General features: G+C 37.6%; 1 long non-coding RNA gene across 1 annotated transcript; it reads left to right on the plus strand.

Annotated features, from left to right (window-relative positions):
• The first annotated feature begins 4,678 nt into the window (after positions 1–4,678).
• Positions 4,679–19,820, plus strand: LOC140249860 (uncharacterized). Its single transcript, XR_011903090.1, has 3 exons — positions 4,679–4,756; positions 19,503–19,608; positions 19,714–19,820. It is a non-coding gene; the product is annotated as an uncharacterized lncRNA (long non-coding RNA).
• The last annotated feature ends 4,893 nt before the right edge of the window (positions 19,821–24,713 follow it).

Raw genomic sequence — 24,713 nt, forward strand, 5'->3', positions numbered from 1 at the left:
AGAATCTTCCGAGTACATCTAGCCAATGATGTACCCAGCAAAAGATAAATATATTAGTAGGTAAATAATGTGACTGAGAAGTGTACAGGTCATAATGCAGTATTTTTGAGGTGTGATAAGTTTAGATTCATTTCTGTATGTCATTTGGTTAGTTTTCATAACTCCTCTGCGCAATGCAAGTGTTTGTACCAATGATTACCACTTCTTTTTTTTTTTTTTTTTTCAAGATGACTGCCTGATTTTTGTGTACAATTGCTATTGCAGTGAAGAAGCTGAATTAAATGTGTAATTTGCATATACAATTAACTTTAGGTAGAAAATGGGTCTTTAAAGATCACACTGTGTTTAAATCAACATGTTTACTGCCCAATGTTATCAAAAAGGGAGAGTACTTCAACTGGGGGAAAAAAAAGTTACTGTCTCACTTAGTGGGACTTCCCAAGCTTCTTCAAATCCAGCACATCCAGTTTGTTATCTAAGCACTCCTGTTCTCTTAAAGATTTACAGTGATTTATTTTCAGTGTCAGTAACAGCATCATCATTACGGGGAGATCCAACTGTACCAAATGTTACGTTAATAAATCATCAACCCTGAAAATCAATACTCCAATGAATTGAATCAAATGAAAGTGTTTCTGTAGAGAAGTTTCACCGACAAAGTCGAAACCTCTGCTGTCCAAGTTCATAAAATTTCTGTCAGCTGGTTAGGCCAGAGCCATCAGACACAGTTCCCCTGACTCAGTGTCAGACGAACATTATCAGCTGATGGATTATTTTTTTTTTCTCATGTCAAACCATCAGCGTGTCTGATGTTATGATTTTTGCTTCCTCTAAAATGACACAGATTGCTACTTTATTTCATGGCCTGAAAAGGATTTTTCTTTACTAAGGGTTAGGTCTGACCTTCCTTTTTTCAGTTTGTAGAGCTCTAGCTTCCCTTTCACAACTGCCTATTAACTCCTCTGTCCGTTTTTAAATGTACTCAAAGAGAAAAGATAAGAGTTGTGTTTGTTTTTCCAAGTTTGCAGATGAGTTAAGTATGTGAAAACATGCTTGCCATGGGCGTTTATGTGCTTGTGTTTGAGTTGGTGAATGTTTCTGTGCTCACTACATTCACCTGCTTAGCTCTTCTGTCTTTGAAGCTTAGTGCAATTGAATATTCAAGCTGTTAGTTAGCTATTAGTTTTATGCGTGATAAGCAAAAAATCTCTTGTGATTGAATTATTTGCTTTCCATTGGCACAACTTCTGCCACTAATACCAATAAAGATAGAAATCTGGGTCTTTATGAAAATTGGGGGTTGGACTCGATGATCTCTAGAGGTCCCTTCCAACCCCTACAATTCTGAGATTCTGTGAAAATTAAGGATGGCTACTCTTATATTAGCACTAAGGCAGAATGCAAATAAACTACCTAAGCAAGAATGAAAACAGGCTACTTTTCAGACATGGTAATAAAAAATTTCCTTTCTTGTTTTCTATCATTATTAAAAGCAATCTAAAGCTTACAGCATGCTTATATATGTTACTCAGAGATTATACAAAGGTGGCAACAATTGTAAAATAAATCCAGATTTCATCCATTTCTTAAAGTGAGCGTAATGTAAGTATCTGTCTTGCATTGGCCTCAATGCTGTGATGCCACGACTTTAGCAATTAAGGTTTTTACATCTTGTGAAGAAAACTGAGCCAGCATTTCTTTTTCCTTTCCTATCTTGAAATGTTTTATTTTTTGGCTATTACTGTTTTCAGTAAGAATACTAATGCAACCCTAAAAGAGTAGACAGCCCAATTTTCTCTTCTCCTGAAGTCGATTTTCCAGCTTTGGTTTTAATTTGACAGGAAGTAACAAAAAGTTTAGGGAGTGGATTCTGCTGTGCTCAGAGATATTGATTTTTGACAGACGTTGATGCTTGTGTGTTTGCTTGGGGTCCCTTCTGTCTCTGTGTCCAGAACTGCTAACAATGTTTAAGGAGCTGAGAAGAGGCTCTGAGTTCCTCAGCTAATTATGATCGTTTTATTTAGCATCTCTATACTTTCTTGCCCCCAGCTATCATATCTTGTAATGTCTTTTCTTTAAAGTATAAACTCTCAGTGCCGTGGCATTGAGTGAGTGTGCTTAGTGCATGCAGAGGGAGGTTGAGAAATCTTTCATTCTTTGTACTGTGATGTTGTTAATAATCATATGTGGCCTTTTTTCTACCTCTTTTGTATATTTTGCCTCATTAGTTCTTTGTATCAGACCAGCTGCAGTAGCTTCAAATTTTAAGTTCACCGTTTTCCCAATTGCTGTGGTATTTTGAGTCAAATTGCATCCTTTTATATCATAGTCATGATCCCGCTTATTGTGAAGAAACTGGATAATTTCTTTCTGCCTTGCAAATAGCTGATGGGAACAGAAACTTATGTCTAAATACGAATTGGACTGTGTTGTACATCTATCACAGACCATGTATCTGCTTGCAGAGTAAGAGGTATCTGGAGCATCCGCAGACTCCACAGAGGCCTGTACACCCACTATTCCCTGTCTGCCCATCCCCAGTGCCAAGCCTTCCAGTCTGGAACCATGAAGTCTCCCTCCCACTGTCATCCTGCCTGCTTTTACTTGCCATTTTGCCTTCTGGCCATGCTGTGATGGAGAGGACTGCCTTAGGGCTGTATGGACTTTAAAGAGATACTGTGAGGCACTGGAGCCATGCAGGTTTATACAGTTGTCACTGGACATCAGAACTCTGTGAACTTGATAGAGCTTGCCTTAGGGCTGTGTGGGTTTAAGGGCTCCAAAAGATTTCAGGATATAAAAATCCTTCTAAAAACTAGGTAATTCAACTTCAAATCTTAGAGAGATAAATAAGTGAATATATTCAGGCTGTCTGGCTATAATACATTAAGACAAAACTATCTACTTTTTCCAAAGATTTATAAGAAATTCAGCAGTTCAGTCTGCACCACATTTCTTAGCATTATTTACATGACTTTGATGTAATTCATGTGGTAGAAGCAGCAGTATAATTGAGAGGATAGAACTTGATATTTCTGTAACAGACCAGTAGTGATTTATGCTAAATAATTTGTGGGCAAAAAATCCAAAGATCCTCATGTCTTAAAAAATAATACACAGCTGAACTCTTATGTTTATTTTCCTCCTAACCCATATCTGTACTGTGTATTTTATTTTTTATATTTCCCAGGATAGAAACTATCACCCCTATTGTCCAATGACACTTAAAGAGGAAATCAATAAATTATCTTATTAATTGAATTCAGAGGTTAGTTAAGACCAGGCTAAGATGATGGAGATTATCAATTAGTCATGTGTGCCGATGAAGATTATCAGTTGCATATGTGTCTGAGGACCAAAATACTACTGCAAATCAGCAAGGGATAGGAGCTTTATTTTAGAGTAATGCTGAGGCTCAGTGTGACCTACTATGGCTGCTGAATCACAGTACCATACTTGTATATCACAGCTTCTAGCATTACTCAATTTGAGCTCTTACTACTGTTATTTTCTTTCTTGGTGAAGGTTTGATTTAGAGAATAATTTCCAAATGCCATAAAGTTAAGGGTATGAAGTAATTGTGGTCATTTATATTATTTGTAGATGGAGATATTGTTGAGCTAATTACAAATTGAATAAAATAATCCTTTCCTCTAAGTGTTCTGAGCAAGGGAGCTACACAGAATCACAGAAAATCAACTGCCAGTGGTTAATTATAAGAACTGGGTTAAGATTGCATTGATGAGAGTGATGTCCAGATACTTAGACAAGGCACTGACCTTAGTTACTTGCACAAATAAATACAGGAGTTGAGTTTCAGTTTTTGACAGTAACACTTTCACCTGTTACAAAGGGAAAAAGAATCCTGTTTCAAAGCCATGCAGGAAGTTTTTGGGTAATAGAAGTTCAGACCTGATCTCATTTAACCTACTCTTCTTATATAGGTAGGAATAGTAAAATTACAATAAAGCTACACTTAAGGAATTCTGTCACACATAGCCTTCATTTCCTTTATGCTATTAATGCATGGCAGGCTTTCTTTGTTATCCTAAGGCAGCTCATCCTCTGTAAGAGCCTTTGATTAGGGTCTTTGTCAACAATCTTGTTGGTGCTTTCATTAAAAAAAGTAACAACACAAAACCAAAAACACATGCAAAAGAAAACCCCACAAAACAACAACAACAAAACAAATGCAATCCAGATTTTCCTATGATTCTTGATGATATTAATCTAAAATCACATTTTCTTTATAGGAAGTGAAACACAGAAGAAAGGCAACCTTTACGGTGTTTGATGAACCGGGTGCCATACAAATCTCTTTAGAAATTATAGATGTATGTGAGAAAGATGTATCTCTTATTAAGGGAAAGGGAGTCAATTGCTCTCTGAATTAGTGTCACCATGGGCTGTTTGCTTCCAAATGGTAATTTTGAAGCCTGCAATCTCTTATAGCCTTGCACACAATTAGAAGTAAACAAACAAACAAACTGTATAGGAAATTGGTAATCACAGCCTGAACCTCTGATTAACCAGCTGAGGCAAGTATTGGGTCAGCTGTGAGAGCACAGGTGAAGGTAAGGCTCTGCTCCTGGAAGTGGTGTAGCCTGACTCCACCTCTCCTGTACTTCATTTAAGGGCTGACCACCACAACTGCAGTGTGTTTTGTGGAGATTGCTTCTTTGTGGAGTTTGGGTGACTAGCCTTGGCATTTTCCATCTAGACTGAAGGCCTCAGAATTGCTGAGTTTCTCCTACAGGTAACCTTTGGCTATCTATTATGCTACCATTCTTGTATTATCTCCTACTGTTCACCACCATTCTTGTTTGTGTAGAATAGGGAATATTACAAACAAAACCCCCAAAAAACACATAAGGCAAAAAAAATAAAATAAAAAATATTCAAATATTTCAAATGTTACATCAGCTATATCAGAGCTATCAGATGTGATGTAGGATATTATAGTCAAGTTAACATTTATGCCACTCTGTTCCTCAATCTGCTAATGAAACCTGTAGGTAAGCGCAGATTTACAGGAAGGGAGAAGCTGCCTTGTGTTGCCAGCAATCTGTGATAGGATAAGGATATAAATCTTCTTGAATGAAGGAATTAGCATTTTCTGCCCTGAGTTTGAGTAATTCTTGTCTTGACACTGTTCTCGTCTCTTGCTTACCTTGTACAGCCAAAGTGGCAAACAGGTGAAGAACCTAAGAGCTCTTATGCAGCACAGAAATCTCTTTTTCCAGTATGGCCCTGCTTCTGCAGCGCTACTGCTTAGTAGTAAAACCATGTTCAGAAAATTGACTGTATAACATTCAAATGATGGTGCATGTTGAATTGTACTAAAATCTAAAACAATTTCAAATATAGGTTCCTAAAGGAAAACAAAAAAAGCAAATGCTAATATTGCACATAGAGATGCACAGTAAATTAAATTTGAATGTAAGGTTCTTCAGATGTGGTAATATCCCTCACGGATAACCTGGTGTCTTCTGAGCAAAGGAAATTTCTTGCCAAGATTACTTGTGGTTGACCATTTGTGAGTTCTTTTGTATTAACTAGGATTGAAACAGAGCGTTCAACTTGCCTTCAGAAGAGTTGTTCTGAACATTTAGCAACTGTTTAGCAAAGTTGGCCTTGAGTAGCTGAAGTAGCTGTTGCTTGCTTTGTCTCTTCCTCTCCTGTCTTCATTTTTGCCTCTTTAACGGTCACATTTGTCATTTTTCTTGTTGTCCTCATTTTAAGGTTTTTGGCAACATAGTCTGTCACAAGAATTATTATGGTCCCCAGTAAGTGTTTAAAAAACAAATTTTAAAAGATTGGGTTGTACTTTCTTATTTTCTTATGCTGTAGTTCTGTGTATTTATTTCAGAGATGAGCAGCTTTACCTGTTAGAACCCATGAACTCTTTCCCTCATCTGATAGAGAACAAGCATAGCAAAGTATATTTCTCTCTTAAGGGAGTGGACTAAACTGGGCTCTGAACTTGACAAGAGAAAAGGGGAGACATTCAAGATATTGTTGACTAAGGGAATGCAAGTGATTTGGGAAGTCCAGGAAAAAAGTCGAGGGCATTTTTGTCCCCACAGCACTTCATATTATATTACACTGACATATTTCTGAAGAGGATGAAGTCATGCTAAATAAAGCAGGTATATCTATATATAGTTTCTACACTAGAAATTTGTGCAGATGCACCAAATCCAGACTTTCCCACCCTCAGGACTCATTTAGTAACATTGCCAGATGCAGTAGTTGAGGAGCAGCACTTGTTATATGGGGCTTCTCTGCTGAAAGAGTTTTTAGAGCTGGTTGGAAACCAGGTTCCTTTGGGTGTATGGAAAACTCCCGCTCTCCATGTCTGTTCTCTTATAAAGTTTCTCTATTTATTTTATATTCTGGCAGCCAGGAGGGCCCTGGATACTTGGGCTGCTCAGTGAAATTATTGTGCTTGTCAAAGTCATTGCTTCTATAAGCAGCAAAACTAAGGCTGCTGGCTGCAAAGACCAAATGGATGGCTTTGTCTCTGCAGGGTTATATGCCCAGGGTATGTCTGTCCTTGAGTCACCAACGTGGCAGCATTCAGAATTTGGTGCTGTGTAGTCTTTCCTGCCACTGATTTGAATTAAACACTTCAGATTCAACGATCTACTGTTTTCTGTCAGATCTTTGTTTTGCTGGAGAAGTGCAGTGAGCTCTAGCAACTATATCACTGTCATTCTTGGGAAATGTTTATAATGTTATTCTAAAATATTTGCGCTGTCTAATCTCTGAAATACAAAGAGAAGAAAGGGAGTAAGTCTCATACACAGTCAAGAAAGCAATGGGATATGGATGGCACAAATTCTCTTCCGACATGGAAAATTTTGGGAGCATTTTTTAACACGATAACTCATGTAGGAGCTTCAGCCATCTTCCTTGCAAATATATTACAGTTTGAGGTGATTCACTTTCAAAGTAAATGAAGGCAACTGGATCTCAGGCCTTCCACAAGCTTTTCTGATTTTAGCAGGTTTTAATGTGCCTCAACTCTTCCACTTTCAAGACTGTATGCTATATGCACCATAGTGCCTACTATTTCTCACTATCTAGATACTCTATTGAGGAACTCTCCATGTAGGTAAAGCTATTGATTTTGTGGCTGGAAGAAAGAACAAAAAAATAAGCTGTAGTTTGAGGACTAGTTATAGCTTGGGGGCTTTCTGAGGGTCTATGAAGAACTCTTTTCTCTTTGAAGCTATTATTTGACAAGATTAATAGAATATTGCAAGTAGCATGGCAATATTTAGTACACAGTATGTCTGCTTTAGCAGAGAGAGTTGTACAAGTCACAAAAGTGTAAGTGTTCTTCTCTTTGGTACTTATGAGAAATAGGTTTGAACTGAAGAGTTTGTATCATTGAAGCAAGTTCAGATAATTCATCTACATGTTTCTCAGGATTCTAGAAATGCAATACATTTTTGCGCACATCCTAGTTACATCATGGAGCAAAAATGTACCATCCTCTTTTGATGGAGGCGCAGATATTGTGCCTTGTCAGGACTTTTACACTGTTTTGTGGTAAAGGAAAAGCATCAGATCTCCCACACTTCCTCACTTCTACTTCTCCCTATTTCTGATGTCCAGAGCATCTATGGGAGGTTCTCATAATTTCATGGCTTCTTGAAACCTTGCTTCATATTACTTACAGAAACTATAGTTCAGGTACTGTAAAGCCTAATCTGTTGCACCAGCTTTCGTTAGATCATTGCAGTAGTGACATTCTTAATGTATAAATTTAAGAGCTCTGAATCAGTTTTCCTGTAGGAAGGGAGATTTTGTGAACAAACAGAATTTTAGGCAACTGGGATAGTATTTTTTGACAATTCAAAAAAGAATGTGTTTGGGTCTCACTTATGGTTTATCAGTTTGTTAATTTATAATATCTCAAAAGATGCTACTCCATGTGGTAGCAACTCAGTTTTATCTTCCGGCTGGAAAAGATCTGCGTCTAAGATGCCAAAAATTAAGAACTGAGGCCCACTAGGTCTCAGAAAAGCCCTAAGAGTAATAGTATGCACACAGCTAATGCAAAGTTGTTTTAACAGTACTTTAATTATGTGTTACTTATTCATTAAATTGCTTATCCTCAAATTTCATCAAGTCTCAGATGTCCCTGCCTAGAAGCCACAGTTGCATCAGTGACAGCACTCCTGCACGAGTACGTTTAAGCCAAACTCTCTTTAATGACAGTGATCTCTAGAGATGGAGACCTTTGAATCCCAGAACCCTAATTTGTGAACTTTCAAGCCTCCAGTAGTTTAAGAGAGTGTATAAACAGGAGGAGGAACAACTGTTCACATAGTTTGATGGTGATAGGACCAGAGGGAGTGGTTTAGAATAAAACAGGAGACTTAGGTTGGATATTAGGAGGAAGCTTTTCACACAGAGGTGGTGGAGAAACTGGAACAGGTTGTCCAGAAAGGATTGGATGTGGATGTCCCATCCCTGGAGACATTCAAAGCCAGGTTGCATGTAGCTCTGGGTAGCCTGATCCTAGAGGTTGGTAACACTGAAAATGACAGTGGGGTTGAAACTATTTGACCTTTGAGGTCTTTTTCAAGCCAGGCCATTCTGTGATTCTATGATTCCCTTATACCATAACTGTAAACCCAATATATTATTATGGAGCAAGTTCTGAAGTGTAAGAAGAACACTCCAGATTGCTTGATCCGGTTGGATGTTAGGAAACATTTCTTCTTGGAAAGAGTGATGAAGTACTAGAGCAGGCTGCCCAAGAAGGTGGTGGAGTCACCATCCCTGGAGGTGTTCAAGAACTGTGTAGGTTTGGCACTAAGGGACATGGTTAGTGGGCATAGTGGGGTTGGGTTGGTGATTGGAATGGATGACCTTAAAAGGTCTTATTGAATCTGTGATTCTATGAGATTGTATTTAATTTTCAAGTAAGAATAGATATGGAAAAGGATGTGTCTCAGACTTTCCCCTATCCATGAAATAGTCCTCATATTGAAGAAGCCAGTAATCTAAGAATGGTAAATAACTTTTCGAGAGTTTTTTCCTACACTCAGACAGATTAAACTCATCCTGAAAGTCCTTTGGAGCATTAGTAGCAGTATCTGTTGTGCTTCAGCATTGCATAATCAAACTAATCTGAATAAACATGAGATATCACAATTTATAATCATAGAATGATGTAAGATATAAACTGTATACTGAATACTTACTTATAATCTGTAGGTAATCTGTGGGTTTTGTGTCACTGACCAAATCATGCAGTGTTCTTTCTATTGAGTGCTTCTTTTATACTTTCTCGCAGAGCTTTCTCTTTTCAAAGTATAATATGCAAAAGATGCTGGGACCTTATCATAGCAAATTACTCCATATTTCTGCAAAGTCAGAACGTAAAGCAGTGTATTATAAGTAGTGTTTTCTTCTGTGTTTTCAGAATTTAGTAACATGTATACTGCTCTTACCTTCTAGGGTTAGTCTGTGATCTCTGCGCTATCCTATTTTTATTCAGATTAGTAAAAATAAAGCCAGAGCAATATCTTGGAAACTGAACTTTAGTCCAAATGCTGCCATTTTTAATTTTTGTCCATTACTGCCTCTATTTATGCTCACCACATTAGGTTTGGTACAAATTAAGAGTGTCACGAAGTACATTTGATAATGCATTTCAGATTATAAGAATCGATTGAAATCTCTAACAAGAGGAACAAACCACCACATAGAAAGAACATGCCCAGAGAGGCTGTGGAATCTCCATTTCCAGAAATATTCAGAACCCACCTCGATGCTTTCTTCTGTGGTCTCCTGTAGGGAACTCCTTTAGCAAGGGGTGATGATCTTGATGAATTTTAGAGGTTAAATCCTACAATTTTGTGATTCTGTTTCACAGTTTGTAGGCTTTTTGTTGTTGTTTTAAAGGTTTTTTTCTTTTCCTAAACACTTTGATAATCAAATCTATTTTTTCATTAGTTAAGAAGCAAGCTTCTTCATGAACACGTTAACTTAGTTCCTAGGCTAGCATAAATTGAGAAATCGTTATGCAGTCTGTAAAACTGCATCTGTCATTTGCAGAGACCCAGTGGGTGGGTAATAAAACTGTTCATTTGTTCTCTACTGGGTCTTGTTATAGTTTTAATATTTCTCATTCTTTACTACCATGGCTACCATTTACTGCTATATCCTGTGAGCATTTCCTCCCTCTCCTAAAAGAGGTACAAGAGGGATTAGTTTAATGACAATAAGAAGACAGGTCTTTAAGAAGCGGAGTGGTGCCACTGGCACCCTGTCAACATACACATAACATCTGCTTGGACCCACAGTGCTCATTCAGGTCACCTGGTCCATCAATCTTTTTGTGTACTTCCTTACCAAAATTGGTTCAAATGCATTCTCCTCACCCCTATTATGTGATGGACAGATGGCTGTTTATGGAAGTTTCAGATCCGCATCATTTCCTCTACCTTAAGTTTTATGAATGTCTGCAAATTTTAATTGCTTGACAAGCAGGATGTTGTAAACAACCCATATTTTATGCATATATGAAATGTAATCATGAGTTTAATGACTTTATTGATTGATGGCCTTGAAAAGTTGAACAAGGAGGATGGGAAGATAGATAGAAGACTTAGCAAGAAGAGATTGTGTGATACTTCTAGAAATTTGAAGCTGTTGTGGCGTGCTTTATGCGACCCAAGTGATTCCTAGAAAGAAATCAGGTCTGTGATTGCTCTTCAGCGAGCCATAAGATATTGGTAAATGCATCAGCAGCCCCACGTTTCAAAGATGGGGAGCCTAAGAGAGGAGTCAGGGGTGATGCCTTATATTCCTCTCATTTCATCAGTACCATTTTGCCACATTTTGTTGTATGATTATCATTCTGGTCGGTTTTCTTTGGAAGGCCACTTAGCTATCAAACTTTGGTTGACTTTTACAGTCATGACCTATCAAAGGGAAGTCCAGAAGAACTCTAAAGCTTTTGTTCAAACCTCAGATCATGGCAAAGGTTCAGTCTCAAGAGCACTAGGGATATTGTATTTCCACAGAGGGTAGGAAGCAGGTTAAATTTTGTTGTGACTTACACTGTTTGTAAATTATAGACTGTAGCTCATTTTTATACATAATTCACAGGCTATGTATCTGAAAGTAGGATTGTCAGGGTTGGTTATATTAACAACTTCTGTATTCTACAGCTGGTACAAATGAGAGCTGAGTGGAAATGCTTAAAAATGTCATATATATATTTTTAAAGAAGTTAAGAAGGATGCAAACTATTTCTGTGTTAGAATCAGTTTTACAAAGTGTGGATGAAGGAGGAAGTAACCATGGTATTTTTCTCTGCTCTTAAGCAAAGGTTTTGTATAACTCTCTCTGGTTGTGTTGTTATTGCTGTTGAATTCTTTGTTTGTTTTAAGTGGTCCTATGTACAAAGAAATGTTTAAGTTTGAATACAGATCATTTCCTGAGGCTGGTATATTTTTAAAGCTCTGGTGAGGCTGCCTGCAGGCACTGCAGTTATGTGCCTCTCAGATGCAAATAAACAGCATTCTTCTGCCACTCAAGTAGCCCTTAATACTTGTATTAATGTATTTAAATGCAGAGGGATGAAGTGTTGAAATCAGTCACCAAAGTGTAATTAAAGGGTTGCATTTAGGATGGCAGAATGAGTACAACTTGTACAATAGTTGGACATCCAAGTTAGAATCTCCTCTCAGTTGAAGCATAAGAAAACTGACTTCTTTCTGAATTACTTTCTTATATATTTCTTCAGATTGTAAATCTAGCAATCATTCTTTTTCAGTTTCTAGTTCTATACTGCAGACATCTTTCAAGATGCTTTTGCTGAGGGAATAGGAGGGAGGGAGGGAAGGGAGAGGGGAAAAAAAATCATAAAGACAAGGTTCAAGTTGGCTGAAGAATGTAATTGCATTCTCTAAAAACACTTTTATTCCATAACAAAGTCCATTGTTTTTGTTTCAGAGAACTTCGCTAACTTCAAAGGGATAAGTACTGAATTTAGGGGTTTTTTTGTGCTTGGTTTTTTTGTATGTGTGTCTTTTAGCTATAAGTCATATCTTTGCAAAAGAGGTTTAAATACTATTAGGTTCCTTTGATGTGTTTTTCTTTTAATTTATTTAGTACATTGGAAAAACTAGGAGGGTGAGGTACACCTCCACACTTTAGATGAAGAAAATGGATGTACACTGTTCCATTGAAAAAATTGTCTTCAGCCAAGCATCTATTTGGTGACTTTTTGGAATGCCAGCATAGCAGATTAAAAACTTTGGGTCCTAGTGCCCTTTTCATTCCATTAAGAGCTAACGTGTACAATTATAAGAGGAAACATGCAGCAAGCAATCATGTAAATACCAATAAAGGTTTTTCTTAGTAGCAAAGCTGATTTCATGTAAATAACTAATCTCCATCTTTTATAATTAAAAGGTTTAATTAGAGAGAGCAGTTTTCACTCATCATGGTGTACAGATGAATTCTGGTATATGTCAGCCAGAAATAAATAAATAAGAGTGAAATAGTCTATATAAGAAAGTCAAAAAGTGTCAGATAACAAGATTTTAAGAGTACGGGCTATGAATATGTATGGCTGGGTTAGTCCCAGCTGATGAGAGGGTGTAGGACAGCTGGAAACACTTGCAATTAAGAGAAGAATGGAAAAGAAGTTGATATGTGATAGTGTATAAGAAATTCCAAATGTAAGTACATGTGACTGACTATCATCAGATCACATCATTTATGCCTTGTCACTGTGTCTAAAGAAGCTCCCTACAAGGGAAGGGAAGGAGTAAGGGCCTGGCACACAGCTCAGGTTGAATTATGTGTCTTACCATGTACCTCTTAGTACTCAGGACTTTAAGCAAAGGCTTACTCTGTGTGATGCAGATTTTCAGATATTTAAAAGAAATAATAGTGAACAAGCAGTAAAATATGATTTGATTATTATTTGGAAAGTAATGGAAAACAGGAGCTTCCACTACTCAAAGACAAGGAAAAAAAATATCAAAGCAAATGAATTAAATGCTAATTAAGCAGATTGTCTAATTTCTGCTCTTATAATAAAGTATTTTAAAAATACTAGAAGTCAAATACAAGCAGAGCAGTCACCAGTAAGGACAAAAAAAATGTAATGAATAGATCAACGTATTTTTCTTTTTTCTTCCCAAGGTGGATTAAAGTCTACTTAAGAACAGATAAGGAATGGCTTTTTAATTTTAAATGGTGATTTTTTTTCCTACTGTCCTTTGAAGATAAGATTTATGTGATCACACTGTCTGTTCATCTACTATCCAATACACTTTTGACCTTGCTAGCCATTTTAAGCCAAATTTGACAAAGGATTAGAGATCGCAAAGCCTTTATTCTATTCCTTAACAAATTAAAAAGAAAAATCATACAAGGATGGCAAAGGAGAAAGAAGTGGTATACTTGAAGCCATTGCTAAACACGAGAGAATATTGATGAACAAGCAGCACATTTCTCAAGTTTGAATGAGATCATATCATTGCTGCTCATCTTTTACTATGCATACTGCAAAGGGGAGGTGAAAATCCAATAACCTATTCCAAAGAACACCATAAACACGTATAATTATGATTTAATGATACCAAAGGATTTTTTTTTAAAAAGGTGCATGTTTTTGCTGCAGCAATGATTGATATTAGGTAATAGTTCAACAGAACTGAGAGGTTGAAATCCTCTGGAAAAAAGGGGAAAGGCTGGAGGAGTGTAACAGCCAAATTCTTGCTTACTTTTTTGCTCAGACCTATTTTTTTCCCAACACTTATTGAGTACCCTGGCTTTCTAGTCTGTAAAGCCTATCCCACTCGCACTAATGAGCATTTAATTCTGTGCTGGGAGTAGAATTGTTTGAAAGGTACAATATGCAACAGTCTCCCTAGCACAAGTGCATCATCGCGTGGAAGAACCAGTTGAAGCAATTTGAAATTGCTGGCAGACTATCCCCAAAGAAGTCTGTATTTTACTCTAAAGTGAAAAGGGGGAAGTTTAGAATTTCAAAGGGGAAGGAAACAATTTCCTAAAAGACCACCGAAAAGCTGATGGCTCTAAATTCAGCTTTGTCTCAAGAGCTGCCACCCTTGCCAAACATCAAAAAGAAAAAAAAAAACATGCATTTGTACTCCTCAATTGGTTACACTTAAAGTGTGTATGTGCATGTGATGCAGCTGATAATATGTTGGTTTAGTTGCTATAGGAGGAAAGAACAAGTGCTGAACTAGCTAAGACACCACTGTAAGGAATAGCCCGCTGTCTTCCCAGGGGTTTAAGCTTTGATGGGGGAGCTCCTTGGCACAACACAGAAAAAGTGGTAATTAGGAGAAATTATAAAAGGGGGAAAATCAGAAATGAAGAATTTCCTGACAGTAGAATAGACAGCAGGCTCTCTAGAAGGCCATAGCTGAGGCTGTGTTGTTCAAATGATTGTTATGTTAGACTGAAGGAAAAAAAAACCAAAAAGCTTTCAATCAGGGCTACTCCTTCAGTGGCAGAAAATTGAACAGGTTACTGTTTTATATTTTCTTCCCAGGTATTATTATCTTCAGCCATGCGTCATTCTCCTATTTCTCCACACAGCATGATTGGTTTAACATGATTTAGGAGACAGATGAATGTTCAGTAGAGTGATTGCTCCAGTAGGCTTATGGGCTGTGCTCAGGAGCTATGGGAAAACACAGAGCTTGTTTAACACACTGCATATTTACTCTGCTATGTGGCTATGTTTTGTCTGGGGCAAAGAGAAGTTGTACTTTCTGATTTCAGATGCTGTCGCCTTTTAAAGTCGTTGCTCCTCTTTCCCAAAACCCAGCCAGGTTCTGATACACTGAGATCTGTGTTTGTGGTAAAGTGCAGATGTATGTACAACGTGCTTGTAGGCCTCCTTCTGTGCAAAGGAAAAAGGAAGCTTTCCTATAGTTCCAGTGAATCTGAGACCCAGTTCAGAGGGAGAGCCTGACTTAAGCTTTGCTGTGTTGTATGATCAGTCAGCTCTATCTTTGATGCTGAGGTCATACAAAAGCACAGCAGTTAAGTTCTTCTCCGTTTTATACTTTCGCTGACCCAGATTTTAGTGCTAACATTTCATTATGTAGCTACAAAGCATTCTCATATCTTTAGGAGTCATCTGGAAGACTAAACACAACTGAAAAATGTTTGCAGACTACTGAGAAGTTAGACCTAACCTGTCAAAGTTGGGAGCAATGCTACCTTAAATACCTTGACTCAACAGGTATACAGGCTTTGGCAAGCTGTACCGCTCAAGGAGAGAGAGGAAGTTAGGACAGGTTTTTATCTTGCTGGGTGGAGTTTTCACATCAACTTTGCTCTGAATTCTTTGCTAGAAATGTGAGGTCTTTCAAAGACAGTAAGTCATTGTGCTGCAAGCAGAAATATATTGTGGGTAGTGGGGAAATGAATCTTTTGATTATGAGCTCTTGCTTAAAATAACATCGTTGTCATTCCCTAGTAGGGAAAAAATAGCAGCTGACTCCCTCTGTCTCAAAGGAACAATCCCCACCTCCCACTCCCCCCCCCCAAAAAAAAGCCATCAACATGTTCTGCAACTATAGATAAGAAATGTCCAATATAATGACCATAAACATCCTGTACAAATATAGGGTTGCAATACTAACAAAGCAGTGTAAATGCTAAAGCTGTAGTACAGATGAAAAAATCAATCTCTGTTTTTCCCCAGGAGTGTAGATCTATGCTGAGTGCTGTCTCTAGGTACCTATCACCTTTCAGAGTGAGCTTGTGTGGGGAAGGGGGGATGAGGAGTGTTCTTTGCCAGTAAGCAGCACATTATAGGCATTAAAAACACCAAATATGAGATTTATCTCATTCATCTGAGCCAGCTGTCAGAAAAAAAGGCCTATTCTATTTTTATGTTTTACAAGTCAGAGATTTTAAGAGCTGACAGTCACCTACCTACCTAAAGAATCTTATGGCATTCAGTTTGTTCTCAAGAGCAATAAAAGAGCAAACAGCGAGCAAAACAAAAAGGCATGTGTATTTAAGTGTTTTGCCAGCATGCAACCAATAGACTCTTCCAAAAAGCACCATGTTGCTGCACTTAGTAGCATTTCGTAACATACAGGCCTGTAAGTACACGAAATACATCTAATGATGTAGTTTTCAGTCTGAGAAAATGCAGTATTTCAGCAATGGGTGAACAGAAATTGAGCAAAAAATTATCAATATAACTCCTGCGTAAACATTCCTCCACCCAAAGGGTTTTTATTGCCCGTGGGTGTTGGAAAAGCACCAACTGTCACCAAGCAATAAGGAGTTGTCAGCTCAGTACTACCCCTAACATTTTTGACCCTACTAGGTAGGTTTTCAGACAAATCAGATTTAGTCTCTTACTTTCTCTGTCTCTCAGCTGTAGGCCTGTCTTTTACTATAAGATGAGGTGAGTCAATCATACCTAATAAATGCTGACTTCAGCCCCATTAAAATATGTAGATATTATCTACATAAATAAAAATAAGGATGATCTATTCAAATGCTGTCTTCATAATTAGCTCCAGTGGCAGCTTATTTTATAGTTGGGATAGGAATGGTACCTTTCTGAAAATCTATGTTTTCTTTGGGTTGCTGTGCCCAACCAAAAACTTAGTTAAACTGATGCATCTGATTTCTCGTAGCTTGAGAAAAGCATCAAATTCAGAAATTAACCATAGTACTAAATAAAAAGTTCATTTGATTGATTGCTAAGGGACCAATAATATGAGAGTGAATGCTTCTTGGCTGAGACTGATAATAAAAGAGCCATGCATTAACAAGGATGGGCAGTTTTGGTGAGGTTCAGTTTCTTGGTTCATTTTCAAAACTTCAAGAGTTTCAGGCACATTCTCAATTGATCATTGTTATGCTATTGAAATCAATGGCTTGTCATCAGTGGCTCTGAGGTGATGCATTATATTTTCTCCATCTTGGTCATAAGGTTTGATTTCTTCTTGTTCAAAATCACTTCAGAAAGGCTATGTAATTTATCTGTTTTTATTATTTAGGCATTTTTCCTCTTTTCTTTAGAAAAGCCATACTGGAAGTGTGTGATCCTTCACATCCATCTATAAATGTGTTCCAGTCTTATGATGTTTTATTTGGAGTCCTTTTTTTAACTGAAGCATATATCACACAGTAGAATAAAAATCAAAGAGCATGTGAGGAAGCAATGAATAAAGCCACAAAGGACTTAAAGCCAAACTAACAAGCAAAGCTTGGAATATCAAAATGATGGTGATCCAGGGCTGAACGTCCATGACTGCTTGAGTTTGCTCAATCTTAACCTTTTAACATCTGAGTCTTTTTTTTCTTTTTTTTTTCTGCTTCTTTTCTGGTGATATCTTTTTATTTTAGCTCCATTCTTGAAAAAACTTCAGGAGTATAACCTATCAAAAAGGCATTTTACATTACTCAAGTTATAAATTTCATCCAGGTTTTTCTCTTTCCTTCACTTCATAAAGTGAAATAAATGAAGCGTACCCCAGAGCCCATCAAATTCTGACTAGATCAAATTGATCTCCAGACATAGGCTCGATTATTATTAAAATGGGTTTTCTTATTAGAAAACGGCACATAGTGTTTACACTTCTCCTTCTGCTCTTACTGACTCCTCCAATTTATATTGAAGATTAAGGGTATGCAAATATGAAGAGTCCCATCAGAAATGTTTTCCATGTAATTTATTTACATAGTATCGATAAAGTAATGCTGAAACTCATTTGAACAGTCATTAATACTCTATTCCAGTGTTTTGTTTTCCTTTTTTTTTTGTTTTGTTGTGGGTTTTTTGTTTGTTTGTTTTTTAATTTGCTTGGTAAAGAAATCGTAGTGCCAAATTTGTTACTCTAGAAATCATTCTCTTTACAGTTTAGAAGCACCTGCATTACCAACAGTAGTATAGCAGTATTTACCAACAGTAGTATAGCAGTATTTACCAACAGTAGTATAGCAGTATTTACCAACAGTAGTATAGCAGTATTTACCAACAGTAGTATAGCAGTATTTACCAACAGTAGTATAGCAGTATTTACCAACAGTAGTATAGCAGTATTTACCAACAGTAGTATAGCAGTATTTACCAACAGTAGTATAGCAGTATTTACCAACAGTAGTATAGCAGTATTTACCAACAGTAGTATAGCAGTATTTACCAACAGTAGTATAGCAGTATTTACCAACAGTAGTATAGCAATATTGCTTTTCTGTAGGATATTGGCTTGGCTGTAGGATCTTTCTCTGGCCAGACATTTTTGTTATTGTACCCAGAACTCCACACATGTAGAAAGTCGTTTTAAAATGAAGTCAGTCCATGTGAGTCTGAATAAAGATCTCAGCCACTCTACAGTTAAGTTAGCATATCAGTGCTTTTTTGGAGGGGATGTATTACTTAGTAACTTGGGTTATATTGGGTGCTGTTCTTTTCTTTTGAGTTATTTTTTATTTTCACTTCCTCCTTGATAACTTTTCAAAGCAGCAAAAATGTTCTCCTGACCCTAAAGGAAACACAAATAGTGAGGAAACCTCTAATTTTATTCTAGCCTCGATTAATTAGATGCTGCTAACAGTTAACTCTTCAAAAAATGAATTGCAATGTGATGATATAAGTCTTAGGAGCTGGAGTTCTTAGCTGAAATAAACAGCGTATAGTGGAGAAGTTGTTCTTGTGAGCATTCTGTTCATTTTTCCCTTTCTCTTTGTGCATCTTTAAGTTTTTTGAAACTGAAAATATTTAATTCAAGTTGTATTAGGGAAAAAAAGAAAAGAAAAAGATCTACTTACTCCAATGACAACAAATCTCTTAATTTATCTCTTAATTTACCTTTCTTTGAACAGGTCGATCAGTGAACAGACACAAAATTTGAATGTAGGTTTGATATCTGTGAGCTTACTTTCATTTTCACAGAATATTGGGGTTTGAAAGGGACTTCAAAAGATCTAGTACAATCCCCCTGCCGGAGCACCTAGATTAGTTCACAGAGGAGCATATCCAGGCAGGTTTTGAATGTCACCAAGGGAGACACCACAGCCTCTCTGGGCAGCCCATTCCAGTGCTCTGTTACCTTCACTGTAAAGAAGCTTTTTCTCATATTTATGTGGAACCTCCTATGTTCCAGCTTGCAGCTGCTGCCCCTTGTCCTATCATTGGATGTCCATGAAAAGAGCCTGGCTCCATCCTCCTGATACCTTTTACGTATTTATAAACATTAATGAGGTCACCCCTCAGTCTCCTCCAGGCTAAAGAGACCCAGATCCCTCAGCCTTTCCTCATAAGGGAGATGCTCCACTTCGTTAATCAATTTTGTGGCTCTGCACTGGACTTTCTCAAGCAGTTTTTTGTCCTTCTTGAACTGAGAGGCTCAGAACTGGACACAGTATTCCAGATGCAGTCTCATCAGGGCAGAATAGAGGGGAAGGAAGTCTTCTCTTGATATATTAACCACACATCTTCTAATACACCCCAGGATGCTACTGGCCTTCTTGGCCACAAGGACACATTGCTAGTTCATGTTCATGCTGCTGTACACCAGGACCTCCAGGACCCTTTTCTCTTCTCTGCTCTCCCAACAGGTCAGTCCCCAACCTGTACTGGTGCCTGGGGTTGTTCTTACCCAGATGCAAGACTCTATACTTGCCTTTGTATACCATTAAATTTCTTCCCACCCAACTCTCCAGCTTGTCTAGGTCTCACTGGATGGCAGCACAGTCTTCTGGCATGTCAGCCACTCTTCCCAGTTTTGTGTCATCAGCAAACTTGCTGACAACGCATTCTATTCTCTCACCCAAGATGCTGATGAATTTATTGAATAGTGCTGGTCCTAGTACTGGTGGACTCCACTAGACACAGGCCTTCAACTAGGCTCTGTCCCATTGACCACAACTCTCTGGCTTCTTTCCTTCAGCCAGTTCACAATTCAGCTCACTACCTGACTGTCCAGACCACGCTTCCTCTGTTTATCTGCAAGGATACTGTGGGAGGTGGTGTCACATGCTTTACTAAAGTCTAGACTGACCACATCCACTGCTTTGCCATCATCTACACATCTGGTTATGTCTTTATAAAGCCATATTCTATTTTAAGGGGCTATCTGTTATGTCAATGAAGCTAGTGAAAGTCTCTCCTTAGACATTATTGGCAGTAAATCAGATAGGAAACACATCTGATCTCAAGACAGACCTGCAGGAGCAAGTTGGAATTACTTTCCTACTGTTCTGATTTGTTTTCATAAGAATTTTTAGAGTACAATGATGTTGAGAAAGTTCCTGCCATTTTCTGTATTTGACTAATCAAAGAAAGACTACTACTACTGCTTATCAGAGCCTTAGTTACAATAGCATCAAATATTAATATTGACATTTGGCAATTTTTGCTTTCATTAGTAGCTTTGTGAGATTTCTGAAGACATTTGACTGTGTTAGGGCACCATTTTGCTAAGTGTCCTCCTGTATTCAGTGCAGAGGAGGTTGTTATTGAGCTGTATTGAGTTAGGGACTCTGCTCCTGTTTCCTGCTTTCTTAGGCATTTGCTCCTCTCAGCAATTTATTTCTGATCTATTCTTATTTATTTTATCAGTGTGATGTGATATATACTGGTTCTGTTGCCAGAGATTCTGTTTGCATATGAATTCTTTACTTTCATTTCGTAAGTTTGATTTATGACTTGCTGTTGAACCTACTCATTTTGTCTTGTACTAACTGTGAATTTGAAATAAAGCTGTACTAATTTGTCATCTTTTGCTACATAAAGCTTTCTTCTTGACACTTCCCTTTCATTTGTTGTGAAATGCATAGCCTGTAGACTGACTGTCCACTCTGCCAACTAATGACAGCTAATGAATAGATCTAATGTCTGTGTACGAATACATGCGCATACCATAATTGCTGTGCTGGGTTTAAACTTAGGAGTTCCTAAGTGAGAAGAAATGTAGAGACACTTTTAATAAGTCATGTGCTTGCAGAGAGCACTATTTGCCAATTTTTCTTGGCTGGAAAAGTACCCAGCATCATGAGAACAAATCCATGAAAAAATTTCTTTGATATGTTTGATATAAAAATGTTCTCTTTGAAAAGAGCTAAAAATTGGTCAACCTAAAAGCTTCTTCATAAGTAAGAAAATGAGTTGCTAAAAAATTATGAATAACAAAAATCACCTGTTTTGCACAGTCTTATATAAATGCTGTATTAAAAATCAACACACAAAAGAAAACAAGCACCAAAAAAAGAAAACAAAAAGCAAACCAAAGCAAAAAAACACCAAACAACAAATCTCAATGCTGGAGAGGCAGCATTACATTTCTAAAGTCAGAACCTTTCTTCCAAGGGTATGATCTTCTGCGTTAACCTCTGTTTTATCCTAAGAAGATTTAGTCTGTGATTTCTTTTTGATTTCTTAATTGGGTAGGCTTTACTATTAGGCTTGTTACTTTGATAAAAATATGAGTAAATTCAGTTATATCCATGCATGAGAGTAAGGTTTAGCAGCTTAGAGCTGAGCTAGAATCTTAATAGTTTCAGTTCATTTAATTCAAGATTTCAATGCAACACTGTTTTTTAGCACTGATGTCTTCTGTTGTTTCTGTCATTGTGTTTTCTTGGTTTGTTCCTTTTTTAAATAAAAAGGAATGAGTTGCTCTTGCCTGATCCTAGGAACGGACTTTGTTCAGGTGTCAAGATGAAGTATTCCAGTTTGGCTGTGGACTTTAATCATTAGACAGCAGAGAGTGGCTGTCATTGCTCAGGCAAATGAGCAATGAAAAGTCAAAAAGAATGAGAGATGAATGTGAAGTGGAAAGTGGGAAACTTTCCAGAACAGAATGCAGGAGGAAAAAGATTAGAAACAAAGAAATTAGCTTTTCTACCTCTTCAATATTTTGTTGAAGACGAGTTTTCAGTGTAACTGAAAACTACTGAAACTGAAACATCTTTGTTATTTGGACATTCGTGAGTAAAACAGTAGTTCTAGAAACCAGTGCTTCTAGGTGGAGTCTGGATATCTCACCACAGATAAACTTCAGGTAGAAATCCTCATTAGTAGCAAGGATCATAACACAATTGGGCCAGGCAAGTGACTGGTTGTTACTGCTCCCTTCCTGCCCCTGCTTTTGGTGCTTCAAAAGCTTTAGCATGGCTGAAGAATTTGTTGAATTGACTACAAGTCATTTGAAGTTATTAAAGTTGCACAATAACCTGGAAAAGCAAATCAGGACAGGCAAAATGAAGAACAAGACAGAAATATTGGTCTGTTCACCTGAAAATCTGAGATCGTCATCAATATTTTGTAACTTTAAACTCTTGTTAGAGAACATTTTGTAGGAACTAAAGTCCTTGAGAAAACTTTGCTTGGTAAGCAGGTATACAATTAAGGGAAAATAATTTGTTACAGCAGCTTATTATTAACCCTTTGATTGAACATAAATGTCTCAGAAGTACTGTATAATTTAATGGTATTTTACTCAGTTATACAGCGATCAGAGGATGTGATACAGAAAACCTTTTTTTTCGTATTTGGTTGGAAATACCCATTCCATTTCTGTAGAGCATTTTCCACTTTTGTTGTACTTAAGATCTTTGTTCCTAGCTGAATACCAGCACATGTTAAAAAATGTAAAGGTATTTACAACTTTCCTGCACTTTTGCAAATTCCTCTTTCACTACATGCAGACAGTGAGAAAGCTTCTCCTCCTACTTGTCAAAAATAGACTGTGAAGATCATAGGCTTCTTGCTGAATCTTTCTTGTGCCTTTGAAAAGGACTGAACGTTACAGATTTGAACCACAGTCTGAGTCTGAAAACAGGCTGAACAATGAATAATCAGCTGTATACATTTTTCATAATATACTGAACACGTAAACCCAGTGACAGCAGTAGCTGGAAGAGGTAGTAGAGTGTAAAAACAGACCCATACCAGATGAGGAAACTCTTAGCTGTGGTTTGCCCTTAAAATCATGCTGAGGCCATTCTTGAAGAGCCACGACAGAGCACTACTGTGCACATGGCTTCTAATGCACACCCCTCATTATCACTGTGCCCCAAAAGGTCTGTACTTGAAGAGCAAGAAGCACTCTGGTTCAGTATTCAGTAAGCGTGCACCATTGTCAAACTGCTGCTAAAATTCAAATCTATAAAACAACAACAACAAAAAACACCAAAAAAACAGAAAAATTCTCTTTCAGCGACTGTTCTTTGCTAAAGTGTTTAACACATCATGATGCTCTTCTCTAAAATGCAGCAAAGTGTGCATTTTTTCCCCTTTTGTCTCATTAGAAAAGCATTTCAGTCAGTGGCAGTCTAGTTGCGGTGTACCTAGGTCTAGCACAGACATATTTACCATGTGTTTAGTTGAAAAGAATCATGCTGGGTTTTTCAGTTGCACCAGCGAACCCTCAGGGTAGAAAAGATGTTGTGCACGTTTGGACAGGATTTTCTGCAAAGTAAGGGAACAAGGCTGATCAGATCTGACAGTGCCCAGTGGGGACAGGGGAAATTCTTGAACAAAAGTAGAATTTGAGAGTTAGCTGCAGCATAAACAAAGTGTGTCTTAAAGCACCTAACTGTCATTCACCAAAAGAGGTCCCTGGTGATGCTTCCCTTCACCTTTGTTAATCACATGCAAAGGACTGGAGTTAGACAAACAGATAGCTGATCTTTGCTGGCCACAAGCTAATACCTTAGGTCTGTACTGTAGTTGCTTCTCCAGCAAATCTGTTGAGCGTATTCTTAGATTCTCTTTATTGGCATTTAGTTCATTGCTACTATCTTTTGGATTATCTGTTATTTTTTTTCCCCCAATTAAAGCAATCATTAACACTCTGTGTTGGGCTTGAAGAGTGCTAGGATATTTTTGCATCCTGCGTATTTCAGACATCTGGACAATATTAGCCACAAACAATTTGGATGCAGATGGAGATTTCCTTTTCCGGTTTTAGATTAATCCTATATACATATTTTTAATTAGGGTCATGTATCTTGCATGTCATATAAGTGTTATAGGGAGATGTTTCTGTCTGTGCCAGTAATGCTAGATCAGGACCGCATTAAAGGAGTTTTTAAAGACAGAGAATGCCTAACCTGCCAATGAGAAATAAGGCAAACAGATTCTGACCATTCTTTTGGTCTCTGCATGGGTTCTGCAGCCAGCCTGCCCAGAGCAGGGAACAGTCCAAGAAAAGACACCAGGAGCTGATTCCATTTTACAATTGCCCAAGATTTTACTTTGATCACTGATGATGATAAAAGGGAGAGGGGGAGGATAAGGTCCAATTTAGGGGAGGGAAAAGGCTTGAAAAAAAGCAGGTGTCATTGCAGCACAGGGATGATGCTAGAAAGCATTTTGTGATGTTTGCTTGGTTAGTCTCTCCGTATGATACTTGAATCTATTCTGTTCAGGTGTCAAGGATCTCACTCAGTTCTGATTCATGAAAGGTGTTTCATGAATGTATTTTGGGATGGCATGACAGGCATGCACATACCATAAGAATAGCACAGTAATGTATATGGGCAACTTTGAAATGCCTAATAATATGGGATACAAATTTTGTGCTGGATTCTTAAGAATTTATTTATTTATTTTTTCCATTGGACTAATTTCCTTTTTCTGCATTCTCATTTCTTGAGAGCGGTGTTGCAAGATACGATGAGCTTCTGCTTCCATTTTTGCACAAAGGTGTTACAAACAG

The sequence above is a fragment of the Excalfactoria chinensis genome, chromosome 1 (genome assembly GCF_039878825.1).
Source record: "Excalfactoria chinensis isolate bCotChi1 chromosome 1, bCotChi1.hap2, whole genome shotgun sequence".
NCBI classification, from domain to species: Eukaryota; Metazoa; Chordata; class Aves; order Galliformes; family Phasianidae; genus Excalfactoria; species Excalfactoria chinensis.